The sequence below is a fragment of the Dipodomys spectabilis genome, unplaced genomic scaffold (genome assembly GCF_019054845.1).
Source record: "Dipodomys spectabilis isolate Male_0828 unplaced genomic scaffold, ASM1905484v1 ptg000161l, whole genome shotgun sequence".
Lineage (NCBI taxonomy): Eukaryota > Metazoa > Chordata > Mammalia > Rodentia > Heteromyidae > Dipodomys > Dipodomys spectabilis.
In genome coordinates this window covers 1,092,045-1,110,553 of record NW_024870838.1, presented here as the reverse complement: position 1 = coordinate 1,110,553, position 18,509 = coordinate 1,092,045, and the positions used below count along the sequence as shown (strand labels likewise).

At 35.2% G+C, this 18,509-nt stretch overlaps 1 pseudogene; it reads left to right on the top strand.

Moving 5' to 3' along the window:
* The first annotated feature begins 13,995 nt into the window (after positions 1-13,995).
* LOC122119048 lies at positions 13,996-14,095 on the top strand (annotated as a pseudogene).
* The last annotated feature ends 4,414 nt before the right edge of the window (positions 14,096-18,509 follow it).

Here is an 18,509-nt window from a genome sequence, read left to right as displayed (position 1 = left end):
GGAGGCATAATAAATACCCAGGAATTGGTAGGAATGTAGCCTATATAACTGAATAATGTATAGATATCTCTGGTACTCTATAAAGATATATATTTATTAGCATACTGCCATCTGCAGGTCAATCTGTTCTTACTTTCTTAACACCTGGGGCACAATCTCAGGTTCTGGGAACTGCCTGTCAACTCAATTTGCCCCAGGATGGCGTGATGACACTCACCCATTCATGAGTTGTAGTCCATGAATTCTGATGCCAGCATTCCCAAACAATGAATCCTGGAATAAGAAGCTGAAGGTGAAACATGTTTTCCATTCCTGTGAATGTCCTTGGTGTCATTTATGAAGTGGAATACATATGTAGACCTATATACTCTTTAATCAATGTAATCAATGTTCTATGTGCCATAATAGTTAATAACATAAACGGTCAAAACATGAATAAAACGAAAAATAAAATAACTATACTTAACACAATATGGAGTCTACATATGTATATAAATATAAATCATATGTGTAAATTGTACATGAATAGGATGTTTTCCAGTGGTGAGGATCTATTTCAGGACTAAGGAAAAGACTTGAATTTCTTGACTTCAAGGAGGCAAGCTTTCCCTTCCCACACAGTGCAACAGAGTTAACCAGACCATGAGTTCAAATCCCAGTCCTGGCATAAAAAATGGCACCTTTATATTATGTGAGGCCCAATTCTTAGGTATTTTATTATACCTCCATTTTATGAATGTGATTGATTAAATGCTTCATAAAGTATTAACTAAAATCGATCAGTGTCCTATAATATAATTGTGTATAATTTTATCCTAGAATCATTCAAGAACTTTGCATTAAATTATGACTTATATCACATTCCATTGGTAATTATGTGGATAGGAACAAGTTTCTTAGGATCTCCTGCCATTTGGATGTGGCAGGATCAGGAAAGGAACTGTGGGGTCCAGCTCCCACCACTTCAACCCATGGATATAGAAATCACAGGTCTGTCCAAGAACATCAGCAAGACTAATAAATGGCTCTCAGCACTCCTCCTTGATACTTACAAGGCTGTGATGTGAAGATCATGGTCTAAGTCACCCTAAGCAGGAAAGTCCTTGAGACCCCTGACAAACTTCAGTGCTAACAAAGCCAGAAGTCCTGTTGCTTCAGTGCGGAGGGTGAGCCTTGTGCAAAAACATCTCACAGACTGTGCCCAGATCCTGAGTTCAAGGTCCAGGACTGGCAACAAACAGACATACACAACTATCTGTGCAGCCACCCAACTAAAGCAGGTCACCCTCTTGTCCCCAATTGAATTGGACAGAGTTCCATCGGAAATGGCTGGAGGACCCACTGTCATCTTGACTCTGCCCATGCTGCTGGCATCACAGGATTCCGGCCACACCCCCATTCTTTCATGTTTCTTTCTGATTAATGGGATACAAGAATGGTGGCCCCGCCCACATTCCAGGCTTCCCAGTAGCACCTAGATTCCCTCTGTTAGTTTACACCACTACCAGCAGTTGAGGAAGGTAGAGGTGGCTGAGTGATGAGCAAAAGACTTGATGTGACTTTGGAGCATAGTAGGAAATTGATGTGCCACCCAACCTCCCAGCCCCGTCCCTACCTTCCCGAGGTGGTGCCAGGTTTCAATCCTCAGATAATAGTGCCCTGCCAGCTGGCCTAAAGCCCCAAACAGGTCTTTGCCCCTTGTCCTCTGCTCTGGGCCCATGTATCCATAATGCTGCTGCCATTGCTGCTTGGCCACCTGGAGCAGAAACCAACAGATTCTCCCAGCAGCACTGGTGAGTGGATTCCCCAACACCACCCCCACCCAGGTCAGACACCCCTCTGCAGGCACCATGACCCCCTGCTCTCCCTGGCTCTGAGGAACCACCTCTCTGTCGGGCATTTCTGAAATAGAGACTCAATATATGCTCAGGCTGGGCTGGATCACAGTCCTCCTATCTTTAACAGGTAGGTCCTCTGTAGTTGGGATGTTAGACATGCAGCGCCATGCTCATTCTTCGGTTTAGATGGATTATCCCAAACTCTTAGTCCACAGTAGCCAATTCTTGGCCACAGGCGAAGCTCTGGGTTGGGCCTCAACCATCAGACCTCAGTTTCCTCACAGGAGAGTGTGAGGAAACAATAGATTTATACAGAGGGATCTCTAGAGCATGGCTAGGCACAGAGGGAGAAGCCTTCAGTTAAGGTTGTTGGCAATTCTGTGAGCATATGACAGGAAGATACTGGAAAGGGCTCAGGTGGGGCCAGTTATTAATCGTGCAACAGGTGGGTATTATGAAAGAAAACATGGCTCTCTTTCATCATTAAACTATCCCTGTAAGACAGGGGATCCTTCACTCTGTTGAGTTTTGCAGGTGGGGAAATCAAGGAACAGAGAAGCCAGGTGACCTACTTATAACCTCAATTCACAGGAAGCTCAGCCTGAATTCTCTACCATGCTCCCTAGGACAATGGGTGCTATTCAGTCCATTTCTTGTGGTGGGAAGTCCACTTATTGTCAGACGTGGGGCTTGACCTCTAGGCCTGGGCTCAGTCCCCAAGCTCCTCAGCTCAAGGCTACCACTTGAGCCCACAGCAACACTTCCAGTTCTCAGGTGGTTCTTTGGAGATAAGAGTCTCACAGTTATTCCTGACCGGGATGGCTATGAACCATGATCCTCCTATCTCAGCCTCCTGTGTAGTTAGGATTAGAATTCTGAGCCACCAGCACCTGACTTAAGTGTAATTCTGACTTCCTTCCTCTCTCTCTCTCTCTCACAGGAACTGGTTGAATGGGTGCAGGAGGAGGTGGACCAGCGTCCCCATGGGGCTGGAACCCAAGGTGGCCCTCTCATTCTGGAAGTGGTCTGTGGGTCAGGGAAAAAATTTTTTTTTGGTTAGTAAATGCAAAATAAAGAACACATACTTGGAATATATAATTGCATTCTGACACCTGACAATAGTCCCTTAATCATGTACTTTATTTTATTAGGATACTGTGTTGAAAAAAGTTTTGTTCATTAGGTCACAGCAATTAATGCCAGGAATGTTCTTAGATGTCAGGTGAATATTAATTCTGGTAATTCAAAGATTCCAGGATTTTGTGTGGTCACTGCTAATCACAAAGAGAAGGGTAGTCTAAGTGAGATTTGGAAATCTTTTTGGTCAATCATGACACCAAAAGGCAGAGACTAATTAACAATTGTGACAGAAACGAAGAAATAACTCCAGATGGAAGGAATAAATGATAGTAACTAAGGTGTAGCAGAAAGTGTTCTAGAGAACCATTTTTGGTTATTGAAAAACTAGTTATCAACTAGGCTTATTCCTCATTGCCTTTAGCATTCTAAATCTCTTAGGCTAGTTCTTAATCTCTGTGTGATAAACGTATCTCCTTCTATGCTGTTCTTTCATACCTGATCCCTTTGCTTTCTAAAAATCTCAGTCTTTCTATATCTCTCTATGAACATTTCCTGATACTAAATACACCTATACAGATGGCAGAGGATGCTAATGTAAGGGTCCCAAAGCTCATGAGTCATTAATGTAACAACATGGAAAAGGAGGACCTATTTATTGCTACCTCAATTTTTCTGAAAAGCTGCATTGGCATCATTTTGTTCAAATTTCCATTCTTTGGCTACATAGTGTCATTCAGTGCAAATAAATGCAAATATGAGCCAGGTCCTGGTGGTTCATGACTGTAATCCTAGCTACTCAGGAGGTTGAGATCAGAGGATTGTGGTTCAAAGCCAGCCTGGTCTGGAAAGTCCCCCAGAAACCCAGAAGTGGTGCTTTAGCTAAAGTGGTAGATCACTCAACTCGAGATTAAGAGCTTAGGGACAGCACCCAGGATCAGAGTTCAAGCCCCAAGACCAACAAAAAAAGCGAAATATGACTTTAAGTTTCCCCCAAAGGAATGTCAAGATCAATTAACTTCCCAAGCAGAAAAAATAATTCCAAAATTATTCAGTGCACCTACTTTTGCTGAGTTACTTAAGTTATGGCTTTTTTGCTGGACATAGTCTTTTATTTTAAAAATTGTCAAATATTAGGTTCATAGTAAACTTCATCTAATATTTCTTGTTTCAAACGCAATGTCTATACAGTTGATGCTACTTAGCTGTCTTACAATCTTAGTTCAAAGCCAACCCAGGCAGGAGAGTTGGTCAAATTCTTATCCGTAATTAAACAACAAAAAACAGAAGTGGAGTTTTGGCTCAAGCAGTAGTGTACTAGCTTTGGGGACAGGTGGGCAGGAAAGACAACTGTTCAGGATCATGATCAGGATCAGAACCAGCACAATCCAAACAAACAAGCAAACAAAAAAACCACAAATATTTCTTTGGGACCTTCCTTAAAGGAGCACTAGTCTGAGAAGAGGCACTTTTGCTTATCATAGTCACTGGATCCTGCTTTTTGGAATCCTTATTGCTCAGGAGAACTCAGGACTAGACTAGAGGAATTGATAACTGTCTCCTGCAAAAAAGAGAATCATCTCAGGGGTGAAATATCCATACATAAGACATTTTAAAACCTCCATGCCTTTGTTTCTTTGCTGTAGAACACTTTTAAAACAACGTTATTTCCTTTTGTTCTATGCTGGCCTTCAAATGGCACATTATTTCTTTTTGTAATACTCTCACTTAGAAGTTTACAGAAAAGTTTTATATGAGTATAGAACACACTCGAAAAAGTCAGGGACAGAGTTTCCTTCAAGCCTTGGGATTCTTTTCTTGTACAGTAAAAAGGAAAGCACAAGTTAACATGAACTTTGTCATTCCTCTGTGTTCATTTCCTCTCCTGGGAGTTTCCACATCCAATAGCTGTTACATCCAGTAACAATCGATGGTGCTGCCTGAGGTATGATGAATGTTCTGGGTTCGCTGAAATAACACAAGGACACTTTTGGACCTGAGGTAACACATGTTTCAAAGACAACTTAGTAAAGAGCAAATACGAAATTTATGTTGCTTATAAATACTTTATCAATGACTACATTGAGTACAAACTTTGTAAGTTCTCTGTAAATTAAGGCGAATTATAAATAGGAAGAAGGTTCTCAGTCATTCTTTTTGTGTGTGTATGTGCTGCGCATTATTTCCCAAGTGTACATGCATTAACAGTAAGGGAAACCATAATAATAATAGGAGAAAGAGAAGTTCTGTGTTTAAGTATAAGGGTTCAATATACTATAAAAAGACTCTACAAATAAGACAACATTGAAACAATAAAGCCAATTCCAGTATGTAGATTTATGGGAGTGATATAGAGAAAGCATTACTCCTACATGGAACACAAATTATGAGGGCACTCCCTTTCTAAATCATGCTTGCTAATCAAGCAACTTTGTAGAAAGAAGAATGGAAGTATAATTCTGCTTCCAAAAAAAGTCAGACATAAGATCATGGACGTAACAGGGAAGAAAGTCCATCTTGAGAGAGTAGGGAATATACTAGCAATGAACTGGTGGCTAAGATGACATTTCTTTTTCTTTCCTTTACTTATATATTTTTTTGTTGGTCGTGGTCTTGGCACTTGAACTCTGGGCCTGGGCACTTTCCCTCTGCTATTCCACTCAAGGCTAATATTCTACCCCTTGAGCCACAGTGCCACTTCCACTTTTCTTGCAGTAAATTGGAGAGAAGTGTCTCTGGGATTTTCCTACCTGGGCTGGCTTTGAACCCCAATCCTCAGATCTCACTGCCACCCAGCTTAGGATCACATTTCTAACTGTACACTCAGTATATGTAATGTGTATGTTCATCTATCTTTATATGAATTCTGGAGTTAAAAATCTGGGCTACAGCTTAGACTTTACACTCAAAAAAATGTTTCTAGTTCAAAAGTTGATTCTACTGGATAAATAAAACCTACGAATATAAAGGAGCCTGGGAAGTTCAGTTTACATCCAGCCTGGGCAGAAGAGTTTTTGAGACACTATCTATAGTTAACCTGCCAAAAGCTGGATTGGAAGAATGTCTCAGGTCATGGAATACCAGTCATGAGCAAGATTGATAAATAAGAGCTTGAGGCTTTTGCATGCATACATACAAACATAATCATAAACACAGAGGCACTTAAATGCACACACACAAATGCACAAATGATACAACTCTCAGAATATGTAGAAAATTTAGAAAGCAATAGAAAATATATCCTGAGTAAGACTAGAATCAAGTGATAATTTTAACTTAGAAAATCCTCAAGTGAACGTTCTTCAAAAAAGTTTGAGAATATTACATATGTAAACTTGAGATAGTAAGAGAGTCAAGTAATCAATAGTAAAGGGATTGGATCCATGGAGGAATGAATCAGAGACCCCGCAGGTGTATTTGAAAATGTTCAAATCCTGTGTCAAATGTTAGAAAATCTTTGAAAATAGTACATGAAGAGTCTGAGAAGTCTAGTGGATAATATCACTGGAGAAGTTCAGAATTGCTAGTCTGTATCTAGATTAAATAAACCATGAAACTATGGCAGGGCAATGTGATACAAGGCTAGAATTCTAACATTCAGACTGACAGGAGATTAGAGAGTGGAATTACATAGTGATACCTTCCCTGGACTAGGTAGTATAATTTTGTCTTAATAAAACAAACCAAACAAGAAAGGAATACACAGTTGGAAGTTTGGGCTAATTTTGTCACTATGTTTTGAGAAGTTAAGTTTCCTATTACAATGCAACTCATATATAATCCTCAGGTGTGTTTCAAATGCTGTCTGCATTACAGAACATTTCTAGATGTAAAATGGCTCTTGATTCCCATCCACAATTCTCTTATCATAATTCTGTTGGATTCCAAAGAATTGATGAAGGATTACAAAAGCTTAAGCCCAGAGAAAAAGCAAAGTTCGTCTAATGTATGTCTTTGTAGATATTGCTAAATTAGAATTTAGATTTAAAATAAATGTTTTGGTTTTGTTTTTAATTACATATTCTATAAGATACTACAAAATTCTTTTTAAGTAGAGGGTTTAATTGACAAATTCACAAATGATTCTTGCATTCTACTTGCCTAGAATATTCTTTTAAGAGAGCTATAATTAGAACTTAGTTAATAGATAATTCCAACAATTCATGTATAAAATGATAATGTGAATAATGTAGACAGAGTTGTGAACAAAAAGATGTTAATTTATAAATTTAGAAAACAGCAATTTTTGAGGCTTTGGTATAACATAGTATGAAGAGAATAATTGTATGACATCTTCTTTTTTCTACCTGTATGTAACACAGGAAGCAGTTTCCTAAATTATGTGCCTCTGTATACAATGAGAAAATTGCTAGGTTTGGGTTTGTTTTTATTTTTGTTTTATTGATTTGTCATAGGGCTTGAACTCTGGGCCTGGACACTGTCTCGGAGCCTGTTTATGCTCAAGGCTCGTGCCCTACCACTTCAACATCAGTGCCACTTATGTCTGGCTTTTTTGAAAAGTTTCTTGGAGATAAGAATCTAGGGAACCTTCCTCCCTGGGTGGGCTCTGAACTGAAATCTTCCGATCATAGCATCCTAAATATCTATGATAGTTAAAAAGCATAAATATAAATAATATTTGCAAGATGTTCTGATCTCAAGAATACCAGTAGGGAAAAATGATGTAACCCAGTTTATTGTGGTGTTCTTTCCAGAACACGAAGTGCATCACATTAGCAGAGGTGTAGTATTTTTTTACAATAGAGATAAGCTATTCGTGATGTGAATTAAAGGAATTTTGAGGTGTACCCTACAAGTTGGAAACTGTTGGGCTAGGATGAATTTATGGCATAAGTCTTTGGATTGATGGTCAAAGAAATAATAACTTACACTGATAAAAAATTGCTTACTCTTGAAGAATTAATTATTACAGTTGAATCATAGTTTTATCTTCTACCAGAATGTGGCTACTTTTCTGTTGATTTCTCAATCTGTAACACCCCACTGGAAACTGCATCTATTGCAGAATTTCATAACATGCCAACAGGAATGGAATGTTCAGAATTTGAAAATGATTAGTTATCAGTCATAGGAATTTTGAAGAATACATATATTCTCTCCTCTTAACAACTTATTTACTTTTAAAAGTTATGGGTTTCCATAGAATTAAACTGTTTTTGATTTGAGTATGAGAAAGTACTAAATTTGTTCTTTTTTCAAAATATTGTCAAGTACATTGTGAAATTATTGTCTAGTTGGATTCAAGTTGTTTGTTCTCTGATCAAAAATGGGTAATAAATTCAAATTTCATGCAAAATAGTATTAATTTTTAAAAAGTTACTACATAAAGAATAATATTTACTATACCAATACAGTGAAATTTTTTCATGCAACTTATTTTTTAAATTAATTTTATTGTCAAAGTGATGTACAGTGGGATTACAGTAATTGTAAGGAAATTAATACATAACTTTTCAAAGGTGTTACCCACTCCTTCATTTTTCTCACAGTTTTCCTTCACCTCAATACTCCTCACAAGTTGTAATGTACATTTCCAACATATTGTCTTGTGAGTAATGCTATTGCATTGGCTTGCCCTTTGTCCTTTGTCTCGCCATTTTGTTGTTCCTCTTCCCTTCCCTAATTAAGGTAAATGTATACACAATACAGAGGGTACCAAAATCAAATACAGCCGGGGACAAACCATAGGGGGAAAAAAAACAAAGAAAATAGAAATCACATAGTACATTAAAAACACAAACCGCAAATAAAAATCTGTTTCCATATCTTGGAGTTCATTTTGCTCAGCATCAGCTTATATAGTCATATATATGCATAACAAAGCCACTGGAAAATAATAGTTTCATGGACACGATATCATGAAGACAGCATGTTAACCGTTTTTTATGGTAAAGGTGGAGTAACGATTGGCAAATTTGCGATTCTGATAAAGGAATTTCAAAAGAATTTTAAAATTATGCCAGGTAAATTTTAATCGTTCAAACTTTTTTTAACAACTTAGCCTATTAAGAAAATTTAAAATTGCCTGGGAAAATAGGCTTTAATGCAAATTAATCCATGGAGACTTAGTTGAGAGGGAGCAATGTTGGTGAAGATGGCTCATTTTCACAATAAACAAACAAACCTCAGAAACCTTGCTATAAATCCTGTAGGTTCCCTTGAGAATTATCCTTACCCAGGAAATATACTCTCACTGTGTGAAACAAGGTTGTAGTGGAATTTAAATTCAAATTTCTTTACAAAAGACATCAAAATTTGTGAATTGACCTTTAATTACCAAACAGAAATTCTCTGAAAAAATAATTTGGGTCAAAATATTTAGGGAGAAATTGCCCTCCACAATGAAAGAAGGTATTGGGTATACACTTTTCTGTTTATAATACTTTACACAATGTCTTTGCATGTGAAGCACTGAAACAAAGAAAAAATCTGATTGGATACCTCAAACCAATGATTTCACATTTCTAAGTAGCTCACAAAATATAATATCCTTATTAACATGAGATAGTAAAGACTTCTCTTATTACATTAGCCAAAAAGTTTTGGAATCAGAAAAGAATTGAGCAAATTGAAAAGGTAAGATAAGGTGTTCTTAGAAGCCCTAGCTAAAGCGTATTGGCTTCAGCAGTAGAAGGATTCCAAAACTTTTTGATATAGATTTTGTTAATATTTTTGCTACCTAAAGTGATTTTACAGAGTCTATTTGGCTCACTACAATGCAGAACAGATTGAATGAAGACATGAACATAAATTCCACATCCAAATAAAAGAGTTTAAAAAGAGAAACCATATACTTCTTCAGCTTCACTAGAATTGAAGCCAAGGAGGTGTGATTAATTGGAAATCAAGCAAGAACTATGAGGAGGACGTAGAAGTAGGACAAAGAAGAATTGTCCGTTGTAACAGACACTGTCATACAAGGTATGGGTGATTTAACTCTATTTTTTTCAATATATCTTGTTGAGCAAATGCAAGACCAAGAGAAAATAATCTATTGAAATAATTTAGGATAGAATAACTTTGTTCCTGATATGTTATCTAAGGAGAGACTTACAAGAGAAGATTAAAGTGGAGTATACTTCCTCTAAGCATCTTGTTACAAAATATATCTTTGAGGTTAGAAGTGATTGAACCAAAAAGTGGGGGAGTAATTATCTTGTGGCCCTTTAGACACAAGAAGACTTTCAAAGTAAAAGAAAAAAAGTATAGCTAAATATTTGTGATCACAGCTTCTTGGACTGATTTTATGGAGACAAAGTTTACATTAGAGTTTGTCCTCATTAAGATAGATGTTGGGTTTTCTTAGCAACCAAATGCAAGGGTGAAGTTTAATGGACTCTCTTAGATAACTAAACAGCATGGTAGAAAAAAATGGCAAATAATATTTAGTAAATTAGTTTGGCTAATTACTTTGCCAGAACAAAGAATGAAAGACATAATTCAAAAACACTTGACTTAAAAGTATGAAGAAAGAGTACTGAAGAGAGATGAGAGAAAACATACAGGACTCTTCTATCTCCAGTGGAGTAATGGGTTCTTGATCTTCTTTCTTCTATTCTATCTTCACAAGCTATCAAGTGTGGCTGAGGACTGGAGTATCCATTGCAGACAAAGAGAACTCACAGAAGAAAATATCTGCAGCAGATGTTGGTGTTTCTTAACCTTAGACAATCTATTTAAATCTGTTCAAAATTCTCTGCTACCCCAAACTGCCCACTTTGAACAACTTAGTTTGCTTTTCCCAAGACTACCCTTCATTAACTAATTAAAATTTTGAGAGGTCCATTCATCCACTCTAGAGATTGCTGTTTGTTTGTGATTTTTGTGTGTTTTTGTTTTTGTTTTTTTGTGTTTTTTAACTAAATCTCAAAAGGTTGTGCACGTGTATTACAATAAATATGTCCATCAAATTTCCCAATGCTCCTGGATCAGAGTGACTCCTTCTATCATTCTCAACCAACCTCTTCTCCAAGATTTATTTCAGATTTACCACTTCCTTTATCACATATGTACATTGAGTATTCTAGCTGTACTTGTCCATTGTTCCATTTTTCATTCATTCTATGGCTTTCCTCTCTGGTTTCAACTTCCTGATATTCATTCTGTTAAACTCTCTGTTAATACTTTGAAAGGTTTATATACATTCCATGGAGTTTCAATCCTGCTTATACTTGAACTGATGTCAGTTTATATTTCCATAATTCATTCATCTGAAATAACAATTTGCAAGACTGGAGACGTGAAGCCCCTAGACATGATTTTATTCTCATCCATTTGGAAGATTAATCTTTAGTCAACAAGAAAGATTAAAAATGGCTTAGAATATATTCCTAACTAACAAATTTTATAAACGGCGTTGTAATAGGGCTTGTGATTATTTTATTTTACATGGGATAATATTTTCTACTACCTATAAGTTTTGGGAAAAGAAGAAAACTACGATTTACTACTATAGAGGAATATGATAGAAACAAGACAGATTTTATGTTTGTCACATCTCTGATGAGTACCCATATTCATGACTTTAAGTCATATTTCTTAGTATGTTAAACAGATAGGGAAAACATAAAACAACATATGATAAGGCAACTATTTGTGACTTTTTAAAATGTACCTTATTAAGTGATGAAATTTACTTTATTAGCTAGTGTTTGGGTTTGAATTATGGGAGGTTGATCTATTTAACACATTCCTGGAAGGCACCTACTGAACAACACAAATGTTGGGTGGTACTATTTCTACACTTTTATGAATGGTTGAACCTGTTTCGCATTAGTGATGGGTAAATAAATCAACTCTTTTGTAACTTGCACCCTAATCTTGAAAAGTTTGTAATGTCACTAATTATCATTGACTTGTCAACTGTTATTTTGGTGAATGTGATTTTAAAAGATTATTTGAAAAGGAATCTGTTTTCAGGAGATTAAATATAGGTTATCATTTGTTAGTGAATGATAACATTTTTATACTACAGAACCAAGTTTACTGAATTACCAGTATTTTGAAGCATTAACGATTTTCTCAATTAATGTTTTTGTGAATTATATTTGATCTGTAAGTCAAGTTTTCCTAGCCTTGGTAGACCAATTATGGATCTATCGTTCTAGGAACTATTTTTTTGGCCTACTTATGCTGGACTGAAATCTTTCAGTAATTATTAGGAGAGGGGTGTTAAAAATAATTTGTGACATTTGTTATCTTGTTCACTCATATGTGCTGGTCATTTGTAAATTGAAAGTTTGTATTACTGTACATTTTTTCAAATTTTGTGATCTCATCTTTCATTTTAAGTTGCCTTGCATTTCACATTTGCTTACTGCTAATTCCAGTGTCGTAAGGATTGAGATGGATTTTCAATTACTTTCTGTTGGCATGTTGCATGGGCCTAGGTGAGAAGTCTTGCCCTTGTTACTTGATGATGGGGATAACTGAAACCTGGGATCCTAGGACCCATGTGTCCTGCAGAAGAATAATAAGTTTTAGACATCATATCAGCAAAATTTGGGTATAATCAGTAGGAATGCTTCAGAAATGTGTAGAAAAACATTTTGGAACCAGTGAATTAAAATAATAAACAGAGCAGGAGTGTAAATTCTCTTATAGATTAGAGGAAAACAATTTTTTTTAACAATGTGAATTCTGAAGACCAAGAACACTTACAATGTTTATACCGAAGACATTGCATTGATACTTTTCATATACTAATATATATTCTTTTTTTTTTTGGTCGGCCGTGGGGCTTGAACTCTGGGCCTGGGCGCTGTCCCTCAGCTATTCAGCTCAAGGCGAGCGCTCTACCACTTGAGCTACAGCGCCACTTCTGGTTTTCTAGTGGTTTATTGGACATAGGAGTCTCACGGTCTCTCCTGCCCTGGCTGGCTTTGAACCGTGATCCTCAGATCTCAGCATCCTGAGTAGCTAGGATTATAGGCGTGAGCCACCAGCGCCCGGCCATATACTAATATATATTCTAAACACAATTATTTATATTCCAATCTATTTATTGTAATATATATATATTTGTCAAATTATCAATTAATTCTAGTAAGCTTCACTGTGTGAAATAAAATATCAGCACATATAAATATAAAATATATAACTATATATAATATAAAAAAGGCACATGTTTTGCAATGTTCTGTTGTGGTTAGGGTATCAAAGGCAACTGTGTTTTAAAGTATTATTCCATTATTTCTACCTCAGTGTTTGGTAGAGTTGGACCTAAATCTTTACCATTTGTAGATTTACAGCCTAGAGGCAAGATGAAACACTGTGATTAAACCATTACCAATTTAAGGCCTAATATCAAGGAGAAACATATAGACTTCTCTTGTACCTATGAAAATATTTGGTGAAAGAAAGGCAGTAGTGTAAATTCCTGCCTGGTTGGATGGTAGCCAGGCCAGGACATTAGGTAATCATGCATATGAATTTATTTTCACCTTCTTGGCTTTAGCTACTTTTAAAATGTTAGGTATAACAAACAATTATATTTTGATAAAATACCTTCTAGTCTAAACGATTCTGTCTTAACTGTTCATTTCTCTATAATCCCTCTTAACTAAGATTAGTTTTGTTCCAAAAAGGAAATCTATGCTGTCAGGGTAAGATATTCTGGTTGGTCTGTTGCTACATGGAAGAAGAGTGAAGGGTCAGGTAGACATTTGTGCCAGTAAGACCTCATTTAGGAAATTTTAAGCTGCAGAAGTTTAGAAGTAGCTCTTAAGCAAGGCTTATTTTGAATCCATTAGCTCCACAAAGCTAACTCAGTTGATAAATAAGTACTTGAAAAGCCATCACCTTTGGATCTAGCTATAAAGTCTTCAAAGTATGATCAAATTTAATTGAAAAAGACTTAAAATAGTCATTGACAAAAAAAAATTGCAAATGTGAGCAATCGACCAAACAATGTAAGTTTTCCAATATACACAGAATTTTAGAGAATTAAGATCAATAGCATTTTGGGAACAATAAGTTTTCCTGGTTACAAACAGTCAACCAAGGATATATGCCTTTATAAAGACTGCATCATTAACTATGTAAATTTACAGGATATGACATGCTTCAGCAGCACGTTTACCCAAATTACAACAATACAGAGATTAACATGGCACTTGTACAAGGATGATATGAAAATTTGTGAAGTATGCCATATTTTTCATTCGTCAGATGCAAGAAATGAAAAACAGTTATTAAAAATGATTACAAAAATACATGTAATTAATTGAACTAAAAGTTAGTTTGACATCAGTGTATTAAATCCTCACCTTCGAAAGGCCTTTACATAGCATAATCTTTACAAAACGTTTGAAATTAGATAACATCGTCATTTTATTCCAAAGAAATAACATACTATAAGGACCTAGGAAAAAAAGGAATGTTAAACTGTTTCTATATGGAATGCTATCTGAAATAACACATTTAAAAATGAACCTATATATTATAAAACAATGTAGAATTCAAACTATTATATCTAGGAGAGAATGAAATAGATTATGGATATTATACAAACAAGATACAGATTAGATTAAAATATACTTTTTTCAGACAAAAACCAGAAATATCTTTAGTTTCTGTACTACACATTTCAACAGATAAGTTAAAATGATTTCTGATTTAAAAACCACAAACTCTGCAGAAATCATTATAGATGTATGCAAACAAATCTTGAATACATTTTGACATCAAAGTCAGGCAATTCACTTGAAGAATACCATGGAGTCCATGAATTTTTAAAGTAAGATATTGCTGCTGTTTGTATGGTGAAAATATTTTGTACGGACACAAGGATGGATTGGCATTTTTGAAATTTAAGAAACTTAACCAAACCATTATGACTTAGGAGAACAATTTTTACAGCTTTCCACAACTCCAAAAACGTAGTGATACATATTTATCCTTTTGGCAATATCAAATGTAGTTTCTTCAAAGTTCTTCAGACCTGGTTTGATAATTTGATAATATTCAATAGTAGGAGATCCAGCATATTTTTGCTATTTCTAGTCCAAACAGCAAGATGCAAGGGGGTCAAGAGGACTTTAGTTTGGGCATTGCGATATGCATCATGATGAACTAAGAAAGAATCCAGTCTGGTATTATTCCACATATAAGCACTGTGTAGGGATGTCCAGCAATTCACAGTTATTGCATGAATATCTGCCTTGAGCCACCAACTCATGGATAATATCTAAGTGTCCACTGTAGGATTCCCGATGAAGAGAGGTATATTCATCATCATTCCTAGTATTCACATGAGTGGCCTTTTTGGAAAGTAGTCTCTGTACTGTAGTAAGCTGATTATTTTCAGCAGCCCATAGAATAATTTGCTTGAATACTTCTCCATTTTTTCTGCGAATGATATCATTCCTCACTTTTTCTTCTTGTGCCTTGTCTTCATCAGAATTGCCTAAGCAGAGACATTGAGTACCAGTGGGAATCAGGTGCACATATATTCCCCAATAGTTCACGTTGGTTGAACTGCTCAGAAAAATCCAGTGAATATTCTACATCTGTTATTTCACCATGATTTTTTTTCTCTTTTTCCATTTTTACTATTCGAAATTATTCTAACTGGAGAGTAGAGAATTGATAGAGAGCAGAGGAAAGGATTTCCTCCATATAGAAAGGTACAGACTGAAAATGAGGACCAGTGGTGTCTTCATGTGCAGCTTATTCTAGGAACGAGAAAATATGAAATAATACCTTCTATGTAAATGATTTGGGGAATGGCAGAGCAAAAAGTGAAATGATGCAACCAAAAATATAAAAGCAAAATAAATTAGGATAATTATGGAGCAGTCATATTATCTATGAGAATCATGAAAGGGAGAGAGGAAGAAAGAGACAGATGTGCAATGACCTAGCTAGCCACAAAATCCATGCCTCGGATCAATTTATAGATCAAACAATTTTATTTTTTAAAAGAGATGGAAATAGAATTTATGTATTTACTTGAAATTAGTAAATACATTTTTAATAGCCTACATAAAGAGACATAGCTTTGACCAAATTACAGACAAGAATCTAAATCCCTGATAATTCTAGTAACAGAACTGACTGAAATCACTTGAATATCACTTTTCCTGTAGAGTGAAGGAATAGGTCCAGGCTAGGAAAGCAGCTAGAGAAGGCAGACTGATTGTATCTTGAACAAAACTTTGTGGAAAATGGTATCAAGGATTAATTACTGGTGATCCACTTGCACTGGTAGTGTGAATCTGAAATATTGCTTGCTGATTATGAACTATTGCTTTAATCATTGTATGTTCCAAGAAGAAAAGGTGATTTAATTGATAGCAAAGGATTAGTAATACACTTTGACTTCTCATTAAGCACCTTCAACCATCAAAATCACATGAAGACAATAGACAGGCCTACTTTTTTAGATGAAAACAGGTATCTTTTAAAATAAGGTAATTAAGTATTCCTACAAAAGACTTTTTTTTAGTACTGTATTATACAGTTTTTTTCTAATGTTGGGTAACAAATAATGGATCTATTAGAAAACTCTTAAAGCTCATATGTTCAATAGTGAGTTTTCTTATATTATATCATGGTATTTTTGCTCATGGTTTTAAGAAGAAATTTACTAGCTTAAATTTCTGACAGGACAATATCATCACTGTACAACTTGCTTCTATACTCTATGTTTTAAATTACTATCTAAGTATGTGCATTAGATAGCTATAGAGGAAAATCTAGAAGCCACACTGGTGGCTCATGTGTTTATCCTAGCTAATCAGAAAGATGAAATCTGAGGATTGTGGTTTGAAACCAGACCAAGCAAAAAAAAATTTCCATTAGATTCTGATTTGAAAGTAACCAGCAAAAGCTAGAAATGGAGCTGTGCGACAAGCAGTAAAATTCTAGGCTTGAGAAAACTAAAACAAAAAAACAACAAATTCTGGGACAGAACCAGGCCCTGAATTCAAGGCTAGTATTAGCACAAAACAAATGAATGAATTAATTAATTAAAATAAATTAAGTGGTCACATGTGGTGAGGCAAGTAAAATGTAACACCCATGGTGACTGGATTGTGTATTATTTTGTAATAAGGCAAATTAACGTTTGTCCAAATCACTAATATTTTATTTGTACTTTTTGTATTAAACCCTGAATTTAGCATGCATATATATGTGTGTACATGTGCACACATGTGTGTATATGTATATGTGTGAGTGTGCTGTTGCAATGTTGCTTGACAATGTGGACAGGGTGAGGCTGAAAAGAGCTAACTGTGTTGCAATGTTTTTATTTATCAGTGTTCTGTCATGTCATTTCTATGGAGCCACTCTTCTGTACATTTTATTTGTCAAATAATAACATCATCATAACCAAAGCATATACAACATTTAGATTAAAGAGACCAATTTCAGCTCTGATTATATGTTAGGTAAGAAGATGCAGATATAATTAGGTAGTAAGTTATTGCTGTAAGATGACTGTCAGTACAAAATATGTATTTGACCTCTTAAATTGGTTATACTTTTAAGATATAATCATGGAGTGAGTTTGACCTACTTGACCAAAAAGGTATTACTCTCTGGTTATTCCTGTGAAACACAAGGTGGATAAATTCTATCCGGATTTCTGTTGAAAGTAACTTTCTTTGTAACATCATATCTAATCTCACTAAGATAATCTACCCTGTATTTATTAAGTTTGAATATCCCATCATATGGACTAAAAATCAGTATTGTGGATATGCTTGTTAGATATACCTTTCAAAAACAAACAAAAAGCCTGTGTCACCTCCAGATTGTGGATGCATTTGAAGTTGTTTTGTACATGCAGTGGGATCTTCACTAATGGCCCTTTTTTGTGAGTAACTCTCATAACTTTAACAAATAAGGATTTTTGAATATTTTTTCCAATATAAATATCAACCCAGAGCTAGTCTTGCAATTTCTGAAAAGCCTTTGAATATTTTAGTATTATTTCACTTCATTGACTATAGGGCTAAATACATTTCTGAAATAAATATTATTAACATCTGAAGATGTAAGTGGGTATATAGGGTTTTTTATGCATCATTTTATGAAAACCCAGTTTTTATGAAAGTAAATGAAATAGAATAAAAGAGTATAAGTAAATTTGGTAAGCTAATTATTAGTATAACTTTGTTTTCTAGCAAGTTTTTTTAATGTAGATGATGCAGTTAAATTATTTTCTTTGTATATCTGTACTTCAGTTAGTTTTAGAATCTTTATAAGAATGAATTTGTGGAAAAAATAAATGTATTTGAAAATGATTAGGATTAATCTTGTGTTTTGTGTCCTACTCCCAAGAAAATGAGTTATTTTCAAGTGTTAATATTTTATGACTGCATCTTCAGTATCACAATAAATTTTGAAAAATATGCAGTAGTATTGATGTCTTTTTAAACCAATTGTATTCACAACTTGGAGAATCTTTAATTCATGCATAGGTCTTGTTGTCTATTATTTTTAACCTCTCGTTCCTACCATTAATGATAGGTGAGACTGCATTTTGGAAAAATATTTATCTGAGGTCAAAGGTGATTTTTATATCAGTCTTGCTTGTTAATAGCATTTTAAATAGTACATTTCTCT